Raw genomic sequence first — 11,506 nt, 5'->3', positions numbered from 1 at the left:
GTGAAAATCTCTCAAATTTTAGGGTATGCATTTCCATTTCCCAAACAGATTATAGATCGGGTTGGTGTAGAAACAATTTAATCATAACCTTACTTTACAGGCAATTATAAAATGTGAGAAAGAATGTTTACAAATGAGAAGGAAGAATAAATTATTTCCAGTGCTCATTATCACATATATACAGGATAATTTAAAACCAAAGGGAGTGATCGCTTATTCTGAGCTCTTAAAAATTTCCATCAAAACATACAACAGAGGGTGAAAAAAATAATCTGTGACATAAAAGCAAAATTTTTCTCTTCTTATCGTCAGAACTTGAATGATGTCACATTCATATAGTTCACTAAATGTGAAAATTATGAAAACTTTAATTCCAAAACCATTTCTCTAAATTACCAACAGACTTATATTCTTGATGGCTCTTTACATGATCACAAGCCAGGCATGCATGTGATTCCCAGAATCATGGGAGGTTGACAGTGAAATCCTTCCTCCAGTTAAAGTAACTAAGGTACAACTTGTTGTTTTTGTCAACTTCATTTAGATATTTTGCCAGCTCACTGGGAGAGTTATAATCTTCTGAATGAATGAATGAATGAATGAATGAATGAATAAATCAGATGGAATGTAATTCTCATAGTTTTCCCTAGAGGGTCCCGGGACAACGGGTACTGAGCCGGTCAAAAACGCATTGTAAAGCTTTTCTGTGATGTAATCTTTATGAATAGAATTTTCAAAAGAAAGATAAAATTTGCAAGTAGATATAGTGGGAATCAAGTTTTTGTCATTCACGTATTCTCTAAATGCTTGCCCATGGGTGTGGATTTCAGTACTCTTGCTGAGCTCGTTATATGCTTGACCCTGGCATGCTCAGGGTTCCAGTTACTCACAACCCAACACACCAGCTTCTCTTTGTTTGGCACTTCAAACACAAAGGGATTTATGCTCACCGTCAAGAAGCCGTAAGGCACTTGGCTATCGGAATCACAGCGATAAATTAGTGTCAGGTTGAACAAGTGCTCAATCCCACTCTTCTGGGGAGTGTGAGTGGGTGACTCTAAATTCATCCAAATCCATTTCTGAAAGGGTGGCCTCGCCTGCTGAGGTAAATTAGTCAGATCCCAGCTGATGTCTCTGTGGTGTATCAGGACAGCGTGGAATTTGTTGTACAGTGAGCGGTCTGTCGTGAGATGGCATCCGTGGATGTTGAACATCGCTTGGCACGATGTAAGGTCAAAGGTCTGCCCAAACGGCCACACCCAAGCCAGAATAGTGGTTTCGTTGAAATAATCAGATTTTGTGGAGAAGAAATTTTTCATTTTCAGGACAGAACAGGCAGACTCCATTGGACTGAAGACCCAGCTATTGGTCGGCTTGATGTAAATAAGCAGACACACCATGAAGCAGGTCAGGATGATACAGACGATTAGAAATGGACAAAGAATGCCTTTGGATTTGATGTCATAATTTTTTCTCAGTCTAAAATGGTGATCGTGCCTCCAGGAATCACAGAACAAAACTAAAGACAATTCTTAACAGACCTCAAAAGAACAATACTCAACTTCATATACAAAAACCAGAAAACCAAGGACAGTCAAAACAAAATCCTGTACCAGAAAGAAACTTTCAGAGGCATCACTATCCCTGACTTCAAGCTCTACCATATAGCTATATCAATGAAATTAGCTTGGTATATAAACAGACAGTAGGACCAATGGAATTGAGTTGAAGACCCTGATACCAATCCCTATACCTATGACCACCTGATTTTGACAAAGAAGCTAAAATTATACAATGGAACAAAGAAAGCAGCTAATGGTGCTAGCATAACTGGATGTCAACATGTAGAAGAATGTAAATAGTTCCAGATCTATCCCCATGCACAAAATTCAAATCCAAATGGACCAAAGACCTCAACATAAATTCAACCACACTGAACCTCATAGAAGAGAAAGTGGAAAGTAGCCTTACACTCTCTGAGGAGTGGATTGGTGGGTGAGGGGGGAGAAGGTGAAGGGGTCAGGTTTAGGGGAGGGAGTAGGAACTGGGATAGATACGTAAAATGTGACGAGATTGTTTTAAAAATAAATAAATGAATAAATGATACTATAAAAAGATACATGATGTAATAGACACATAGAATAAATAATTTTTTTAAAAAGAGTTTCTGTGGTCATGGTGTCTCTTTATAGCAATAAAACCCAAACTAAAACAGGTTGGCTTACAGTTCAGAGGTTTAGTCCATTATCATCATGGCAGGAAGCATGGCAACATGCAGGCAGAAATGGTGCTGGAGAAGTAGCTGAGATTTCTACATCTTGGTCATCAGGCAGTAGGAAGAGAAAGTGAGCCACTAAGCCTGGCTTGAGCTTCTGAAACCTCAAAGCCCACACTCAATGATACAGTTCCTCTAACAAGGCCACACCTACTCCATTAAGGCTATGCCTCTTAATAGTGCCATTCCCTATGGGCCTATGGGGCCATTTTCATTCAAACTACCACAGTGTTAATGCATTTATACCTTCCTTGTACTTTTTGTGGTTCATAGATAAAATCTGACATCATTTAAAAATATATGAAACTGTAAATATTAGGTTGCGTATGCAAAAGTTAACAGCCTATATTCAATTACAAAGTTCTATAGCTGAGACATCTAGCACTAAAATAGTTTTAATATTCCATAAAATCCCTGCTTCCACCTGCAAAGTTGCCTACAGTTTGAAGATACAGTCATTTTCTCATTATGGTTGCTTCCTATAGTATGAAGCAATTGCTGTGCTTTAGCACTAAGTTTAGTAACTGGCTCAACTTTAATGCTTTTTTATTTGGACCACACCTGTGACATAGTATCTTTTCATTGTATTCCAGCCTTTAATATTAAATTTATATTTTTTAGCTCTCCTTTATTGTTATTACTGACTTTTAAAAAAAGTTCAAATGAACTTATCTGAGAACCAGGAGCAACTTCATACCTTCCATTTTCCCTAGTGATCCCTGCCAATATTTATAAAAGATAAAACCATTTAAGAGCAAAAGTGAAAATTTAAATTATTTATATGCAGGAAGGAAAGATTAGGCATTGCTGAAATAAGAAGATTTTACATGATTTTACATGCACAGTATGTTTTCAGAAGTTTACATTTATTTAGTAATAAATGTCATGGGATGTCTTGCAGAAACTCTCTGTCACAACCGTTTTTATCAGCCATCTGTGCCTTCATGAAGCTTCCAGATATTCTGCCACCTGATTCACTGTCCCAGGTCTTCTCACTTCTATTCACAGACTTGTTTCAATTTTCAGTGTCTACTATATCTACTCAGAGAGAGAAAGAAAATATTTCCAAAACAATACAGCATTGCATATTTAAACAACTAAAATAAGACTGGAAAACTTTTAACAACTAACAGTTTGTAATGGATGGACAAACCATTTAGAATAAGGGAAGCCAGAGGCTAGCAAGAGTGTGGGTGGAGACTGACTCTCCACAGGTGTTTTCCTATCTGAACATTCATATCCAATCATCTTATATGCCTTGTGAGTTCCTCCATCTCCCGTATGGTGGTTTGAATGTAATTGGCCCCCATAATCTTATAGGGAGTGGCACTACTAGGAGGCATCGCTTTGTAGGAAAGGGTATGGCATTGTTAGAGGAAGGGTGTCACTGAGAGAATGGTCTTTAAGGTTTCCTATGCTCACGATATCGCCCAGAATCTCAGTCAACTTTCTGTTGCCTTCTGATCACCATGTAGCCAGCACCACATCTATCTGCAGGCTGCCATGCTCCCCACTGTGATAATAGACTGAACCTCTGAATTGTAAACCAACCACCCCAATTAAATGTTTTCCTTTTAAGAGTTCCCATAGCCATGTCTCTTCACATCAATAGAAACCCTAACTATGACACCAGAATTCAGAGATGTCTCTGAATTAGCAAGCTGACTTTGGAGAATAGACCTACAACCATGATGGAGAAAATAGCCAAGTACCATAAAGGCTGGCTGACTTTATAAGCTGCTTCTCTGAATTCAGCTTGTTAATCAACATTCTATGCCAAATAAATAAATAAATAAATAAATAAATAAATAAATAAATAAAACATTCTATGCCTATAATAAAGCAATCAGTTTTATTATATGATGGCAATCAACTGATAAAAGAAGATGGTTTATTAACTCATCATTTTAGGGGTTAGGACTGTGATTGCTTGGCGCCAGTGCTTGTGAGCTGGGGTATCAGGGCAGGAGAACATGGCAGAGCAAACCCACTTACTTCATGGTCAAGAACAAAAGAGGGAAGAGGCATTGCAGTCCACAGTTCCCTTCAAGCCACATCTTAAAAAACTGAAAGTTATTCCACCTATTAAAGGTTCCACCATCTCCCTGTGGTACTACTCTTTAATACATGGACCTCTATGAAACATTCAGAATCCAAACCATCACATGCCCAAAACCCATTGCCTTCTTCCTAATTCAGTGAGGTGAATGGAGCCTCCAGTGTCATATCTCAGGTCTGCTATCACCTCTGTGCTCTCGGGCACACGTATGCTTCTCCTCCCTTCTTTCTAGCCCACCTGCTGGGGCTCTATAAAATTTTAATGAGACATATTTGTAGCTGTTTGTATGTGGGTAGTCAGGTTTCTACCAGTGTTCTTAATATGACCACAAGCTTCACCTGCATGTTAAGTAAGTGCCTGGTTTAATTATAAAAGACAATCTATGTTTCTCCATTCTAACATACAAAGATTAGTTTACAAACTCCTACCTTCTCACGATTCATTACTCTCTGCTCTAGCATTCCTTTATCTAAAAGAATGAAGCCCTCCTCTGTGTCAGATACAAACTTAGAAAAATGGCATCCCATTGCAATACTGCTTTGGCAGACAATCCTCTCCATGTAGACACAGAACAACTCAATAAACCTGTTAATGTTTCAACACAGTACTTGGGGGTTTTCCTTGTAAGATGGTCTGAGCACAGTGAAAATTAAAATGTTAAGTCTGTTACTTCTTTGTATAATTGAAATTGAAGTTTAATCCTCAGCACCAAAAAATAGTGAAATCTAAAAAGAAACATAAACAGCTAAGTAGCATGGAAGAGGGCGAAACGCTAATTTCTGAGTAGAGAAACTTTAACCACAGCTGGTATCCTCAAGACTCCATCCATCTTAAGGCTGGACATCCTACCACAAGATAAGTGCATGTTTCCAGGTTTAAAAGGAACAGGTAAAAAGAGAATTCTGGATAATCAGTATCTGCTGTATCTGAGAGGCATAGTAAACACTGTCCAACACAGGTATAATAGTCTTTGAACTTTATAAGTCCATGAGTTTCATGATTAAGATTCAACTACAAGGAAAATGTGGCAACGATTATCACAATTCCAAGTTAAGTTAGTAAAAACACTGGAAAGAGAATTGAGGGGAAGCTAATGAATAATTTTATGAAGTGTCAAAAGCTGACAAGAAAACAGTCATATTAATTAATACCAACTGGCTTCTCAGTATATCCAGAGCCCCTCTTGGGGTAGGTGATTGTTTGGTCACAGCCCACAGACTCATGCTGCATTCGGAGAAAGTTCTTCATCTCTGAACATTCTGGACTGTGAAGAACCCTCAGATGGAGCAGAGATCACACTTCACATAAATCGTAGCAAGGCTGGCTAACCTCCGTCTTGTACTCTCTGGAGAGTTGTCACCTCCCAACACTGTGATATAACACATTAATGTCTCAGAAAGTGGGAGGACTATGAATTTTCTATGTTAAGATGTAAACCAAGTATTAGTTCAAATGTTTAAATGAAGGTAACTGGAACTCTTTCAGGGCAAGCTGATGATCACTTTTTCTTTTGAATAGCTTTTCTACCTACCTGGAAAAATATTATTTCTATGTGGAAGTTGAAGATGAGAGAAAAGCCACAAATAAATTAAAACCACTCATAATCAATTCATTCTGAAAAACCAACAATCATAATCTACTGTGGATTTTGAAATATGAAATTTGAACCAGGACTGTTGATGATAAGACTAGCCGGCCAAGGGGAAACTGGCTCAACCAGATGCACAATGTTGCCCAGGGCAGGAAGAAAGGGAGTAAAAAAAATGTTCTTTTTTGTCATGTATGGATATGGGGGTATGCATGTGTGTATGTACTTTTGCATATTCTGGTACACATGTGTAGCTGCATACACACATGAGTTTGTGCATGTGTGGAGGTCTAAAATAATTGTCAGAAATCATCTTTGATCACTCTTTTATCTTATTTATTATTCCTCAACATGGCTAGTCTGTTAAGCCTACCTGCTCTAGAAATCCTTTTCTATTGCTCGATTTCCAGGTGGACTTCCATATCTACCTAGTCTTTTTGAGGGTGCCAGGAGCTCATAATCGCACAGAACTTCTACTGTGGGTTCTTGTCTCACAAAGAAGGAATTTTCCAAGCCAAAAGGTTTATGACTTAAACAAAAAATGCTACTGCTTTTAAAAGTTGTAAGTATGAATTGGATGCAGTATCAAACCCTCAACTTCTCAGTGACGTTGATCTGGACCCCAAGCAAAAAAAAAAAAAAAACATGGTGGTACACACTTGCAATCCTAGAATTCAGGAGTCAAGGGAAGAAAATAATTGTGAATTAATAACAATGTGAATCACATAGTGAGTTCAAGTTAAGCCTGGGCAATACAGGTGAGATTCTGCTAGAAAGAGACACATAGAGAGTGACAGAAACAGAGGCAGAGAGACAGAGACAGAAGCAGACAGAAAGACAGACAGAGACAGAAGCAAGGAGAAGGCTTATGATTCCACTAAAATCAGGAACAATACAAGGAAATCCATTCATTCCATATCTATGCAATACAGTACTCAAAGTTCTAGCTAGAGTAATAAGTCAACAAAAGGAGATCAAGGGAATATAAAACAGAAGGGAAGAAGTCAAACATTTACTATGTGCAGATAATATAATAGTGCACAAAAGTGACCCAAAAGTTGTGCCAGAGAACTCCTACTGCTGATAAACACCTTCAGTAATGTGGTGGGATACAAGATTAACTCAAAAAATCAGTAGCCCTCCTACATACAAATAATAAATAAGGCTGAGAAAGAAATCAAAATAACATCACTCTTCACAATAGCCACAAACATCATAAAATAAATACAATAAAGAAACTTCTGGAGGCATTACCATCCCTGACATAAAGCTCTATTATAGAGCTACAGTAATAAAAACAGTTTGGTATTGGCATATAAACAGACAGGTGGACCAATGGAATCAAATCAAAGACCCTGATATTAATCCACACACCTATGAACACATGATTTTTGACAAAGAAGCTAAAACTATGCAATGGAAAAAAAAGGCATCAACTAATGGTGCTGACATAACTGGATATCAACCTGTAGAAGAAAGCAAATAGATACGTATCTATCGCCATGCATAAAACTCAAATCTAACTGGATCAAAGACCTCAACATAAATCCAACCACACTGAACCTCTAAGAAAAAGTGGGAAGTAGACTTTAATGTGTGTGCACAGGAGACCACTTCCTACATATAGCACCAGAAGCACACACAGAAGCAACAAAGAATAAATGAGACCTCCTGAAACTAAGAAGCTTCTGTAAGGCAAAGGGCGCAATCAATAAGACAAAAACAGCAGCCTTCAGAATGGGAAAAGATCTTCACCAACCCCACATCACACAAATAACTGATCTCCAAAATATGCAAAGAACTCCAGAAAGTAGACACTAAAATATCAAACAATCCAATTAAAAACTTTGGTACAGAACTAAACAGAGAATTCTCAACAGAAGAAACTCAAATGGCTGAAAGATATTTAAGAATTTTTTCAACATCCTTATCCATCAAGAAAATGCAAATCAAAACGACTCTGAGATATACCATCTTACACCTGTCAGAATGGCTAGGATCAAAAGCACAGATGACAGCTTATTCTGGAGAGGATGCAGAGAAAGAGGAACACTCTTTTATTGCTGGTGGAAATGCAAACTTGTACAACCATTCTGAAAATCAGTATTGTGGTTTCTCAGAAAATTGGGAATCAATTTACCTCAAGACCCAGCATTAACACTCTTGGGCACATACTTATCCCACAAGGGCATTTATTCAAATGTGTTCTTGGCAACATTATTCATAATAGCCAGAACCTGAAAACAACCTAGATGTCCCTCAACTGAAGAATGAATAAAGAAAATGTGGTACATTTACACAGTGGAGTACTACTTATTGGTAAATGACATCTTGAAATTTACAGGCAAATGGATGGAACTAGAAAAAGGCATCCTGAGTGAGGTAACCCAGATCTAGAAAGACAAATATGGTATGTATTCACTCCTAACTGGATATTAGGCATAAAATAAAGGATAACCAGCCTATAGTCTACAATTCCAGAGAAGTCTACAAGTTCCTAAGACAGAAATACATGGGTTAACCTAGAAAGGGGAAATAGACATGATCTCCTGAAACCTTCATCCAATAACTGAGGAAATCAGATGCAGAGATTCACAACTAGCCACTGGACAGTGCTTTCTGGAGTCCAGTTGAAGAGAGGGAGGAGTCATAATAAGAGCAAAGAAGTCAAGACCATGATGGGGACACCCACAGAAATAGCTGACCCAAAGTAGTGAGAGCTCATTGACTCTAAACTGACAGCTGGGGAACCTGCATCCGACCCATTTATGACCTCTGAATGCAGGTGACAATGAGTGCCTTGGGCAGTTGTGAGACCAGTGACAGTGGGACCAGGAGCTATTCCTAATAAATAATCTGGGTTTTGGAGCCCATTTCCTATGAAGAGTTACCTTGCTCAGGCTAGACACTGGAGGAGGGTGTTGGTCCTGCCTCAGTGTGGTGATGTGAAAGAATTTGTTGACTTCCCTCTCTAAGGAACAGATGGGGGTAAGATGAAGCGAAGATGGGTAAAGCAGGAAGAGGAGATGGAGGAAGAACTGGGATTAGTATATAAAAAAATAAAATGAATAATAAAAAAGAGAGGGCTTACTGAAAATTCAATTTTGTTATTTTCTACATTCAGACTAAAAAATTCTTAAATTATATAACTTTTTATAGAAGACAAAAATTACAATCCAGTTTTCTATTTATTTAAACAGCATTTATAAAAGCCATCTATATGTATTATAGAAAGTTAGAAAATACAAATAAGCAAATTTGATTAAGCTATGCTTCTAAAACAAGAAATTGCAAATCTTGCTGAAGTTTTTAGCATCAAGGAATGTTATGAGGATACTGGATAAGGACATTTTTCTTAAAACCCCTTTTCTGAGTAGTCAGATAAAACAATTCTACTAAATGAGATCTGTTAGTCATGATACATATATATATATATCATGACTTGCATATATATATGTATATACATATATATATACAAGAAAGCAAACTAGGTTACTGAGAAGATACCCAAGACAAGAGAGGGATCAGAGGAATAAGACAAGAGACTTGAGATCCTAAAAGAAGCAGAGCCATTTGAGAATCACCTGCTCTCTTCTGAGCACCCACAATGCTGCTTAGCAACAGGGCTGGAGGTTGTCAGTCCAAACAGACTAGAGAGAAATGTTCAACCAAAACGCAAATGTTTTACAAACGCTTTAGAACGGGAGCAAGCCAGAGTGTGGGTGGGTGCAAAAAGTCTGAAACAGAAAAGGAAACCACTCACTCTACAGCTACTCTTTAAAACAACCTCTCTCTCTTTTTCCTTTCCTCTTCTGAGTGTTTTGCATGTTTTACTACATTTTATAGTTACTTAAATGACCTTATAAGTTTGTATTATTATACTTTCATTTACAGTTAAGGTAGTAAGACACAATAAGACAAAAAAATGCCCAAAAATCATACAACACAACTAGCTGATAAAGAATTAGGGTATATAACTATAGAATTTAATTTCTCTTAAATGTTTTATTTTGCTACATTTAAGTGTCAAACATTATGGTTAACCAGGAAAAGGGTAGAAGAAAACATTGGGGTGAACTACCTCAGAGTAACCAGGAAGCCCAAGCACGCCTTTCCAAATAAAGTGAGCAACTTCAAAGGATACAACACACATGCTGGGAGCTTCCTTGATGGATTATTCAAAAGATTGTTTGGACTAAATAAGAAGTCACCTCAGCAAGTCCAAAGCTCTAAATTACAGCTCTGAGTCCTCCAGAATACAAATGCCCCACAAATCATTGATAGGTGTCTTAGTTGAGGTTTCTATTGCTGTGAAGAAACACCATGACCACAGAAACTCTTATAAAGGAAAACATTTCATCTGTTTCATTGGGGTTGACTTACAGTTATAGTCATGGTGAGTAGCATGGCAGCATGCAGGCAGACACTGTGCTAGAGAAGGCATTGAGAGTTCTATGTCTTGATCCACAGGCCACACAAGCAATTGTGTGTCACACTGAGCGTACCTTGAGCATAGGAGACCTCAAAGCCCACCTCCACAGTGGCACACTTCTTCCAACAAAGCCATACCTACTCCAACAAAGAAAGCCACACCTAATAGTGCCACTCATCATGGAAACCATTTTCTTTCAAACCTCCACATTGGGAGAAGAAATCTTTTCTTCAAGCTCCATTAGTGATGTCAAATGCATAACCACCAGATCTATACTGAGCTGCCATACTGTTTATAAAAAGCTAGGGTGAGTTACAGGGAAAGAACACGAGAAGCTCATCCAATAAATAAACCACAAATTCAATGAATACTGTGACTAAAACTCTTGGTGGTATCAATAAAATAAAAAAAACATAAAGACTTCTATAAAGTAATAATTTAAAGCAAAGACCTAAGACTTTTTAAAAGTTATAAATTGGTCCTTGCAATTTATTTATGCTTGGAGGGGAGGGGCATAGTATGTCTGCTCAGTTTCAGGGACTTCCTACCTAAGCTTAAGAAGCCCCCTGCATGGTGAACAGTTCTTCATTCCCTTAGAACATCTTGTTGTTTTATCTCCTTTCTGATATTTTGTGTCTTAACAAGTTTCCTTCCAATATGAAAGGTTTTAATCCTGAAGGAAGATGCTATACCACACCCTAGAGTCAAGTTTATTAATTCGGAATACTTAGTAAAAAAAATTTAGAAATATGTAATATATCAGTAAGAGATATATTCTTATTTTGAATTATAATTTTATCAGTCTTTTCATGTTTCTTGTATTTTCAATTATGTAATAGAGAATTTTATTTTGGACAAATTGGTTCTGTGACTACATATAAACAGTTACATAGGCCTGGGTGAGGTCATATGCACCTTTGATCTCAGCACTTGGGAGACAAAGACAAGAAGATCTCATTGAGTTCAGGACCAGTCTTGCCTAAAAACTGAGTTCCAGGCTGGCCAAGGCTGCATAGTGAGACCTTGTTTTAGAAGGAAAGAAAGGAAGGAAGGAAGGAAGGAAGGAAGGAAAGAAGGAAGGAAGGAAGGAAGGAAGGAAGGAAGGAAGGAAGGAAGGAAGGAAGGAAGGGAAAAAAGAAAAAGTTTACATAG

General features: G+C 37.7%; 1 pseudogene; it reads right to left on the bottom strand.

Moving 5' to 3' along the window:
- Positions 1 to 367: 367 nt before the first annotated feature.
- On the bottom strand, positions 368 to 5,582 carry LOC101982756 (annotated as a pseudogene).
- Between the last annotated feature and the right edge of the window lie 5,924 nt (positions 5,583 to 11,506).

The sequence above is a fragment of the Microtus ochrogaster genome, unplaced genomic scaffold (genome assembly GCF_000317375.1).
Source record: "Microtus ochrogaster isolate Prairie Vole_2 unplaced genomic scaffold, MicOch1.0 UNK53, whole genome shotgun sequence".
NCBI lineage: Eukaryota > Metazoa > Chordata > Mammalia > Rodentia > Cricetidae > Microtus > Microtus ochrogaster.
The sequence above is the reverse complement of the archived record's forward strand: the minus strand, read 5'-3'. Positions and strand labels throughout refer to the sequence as shown.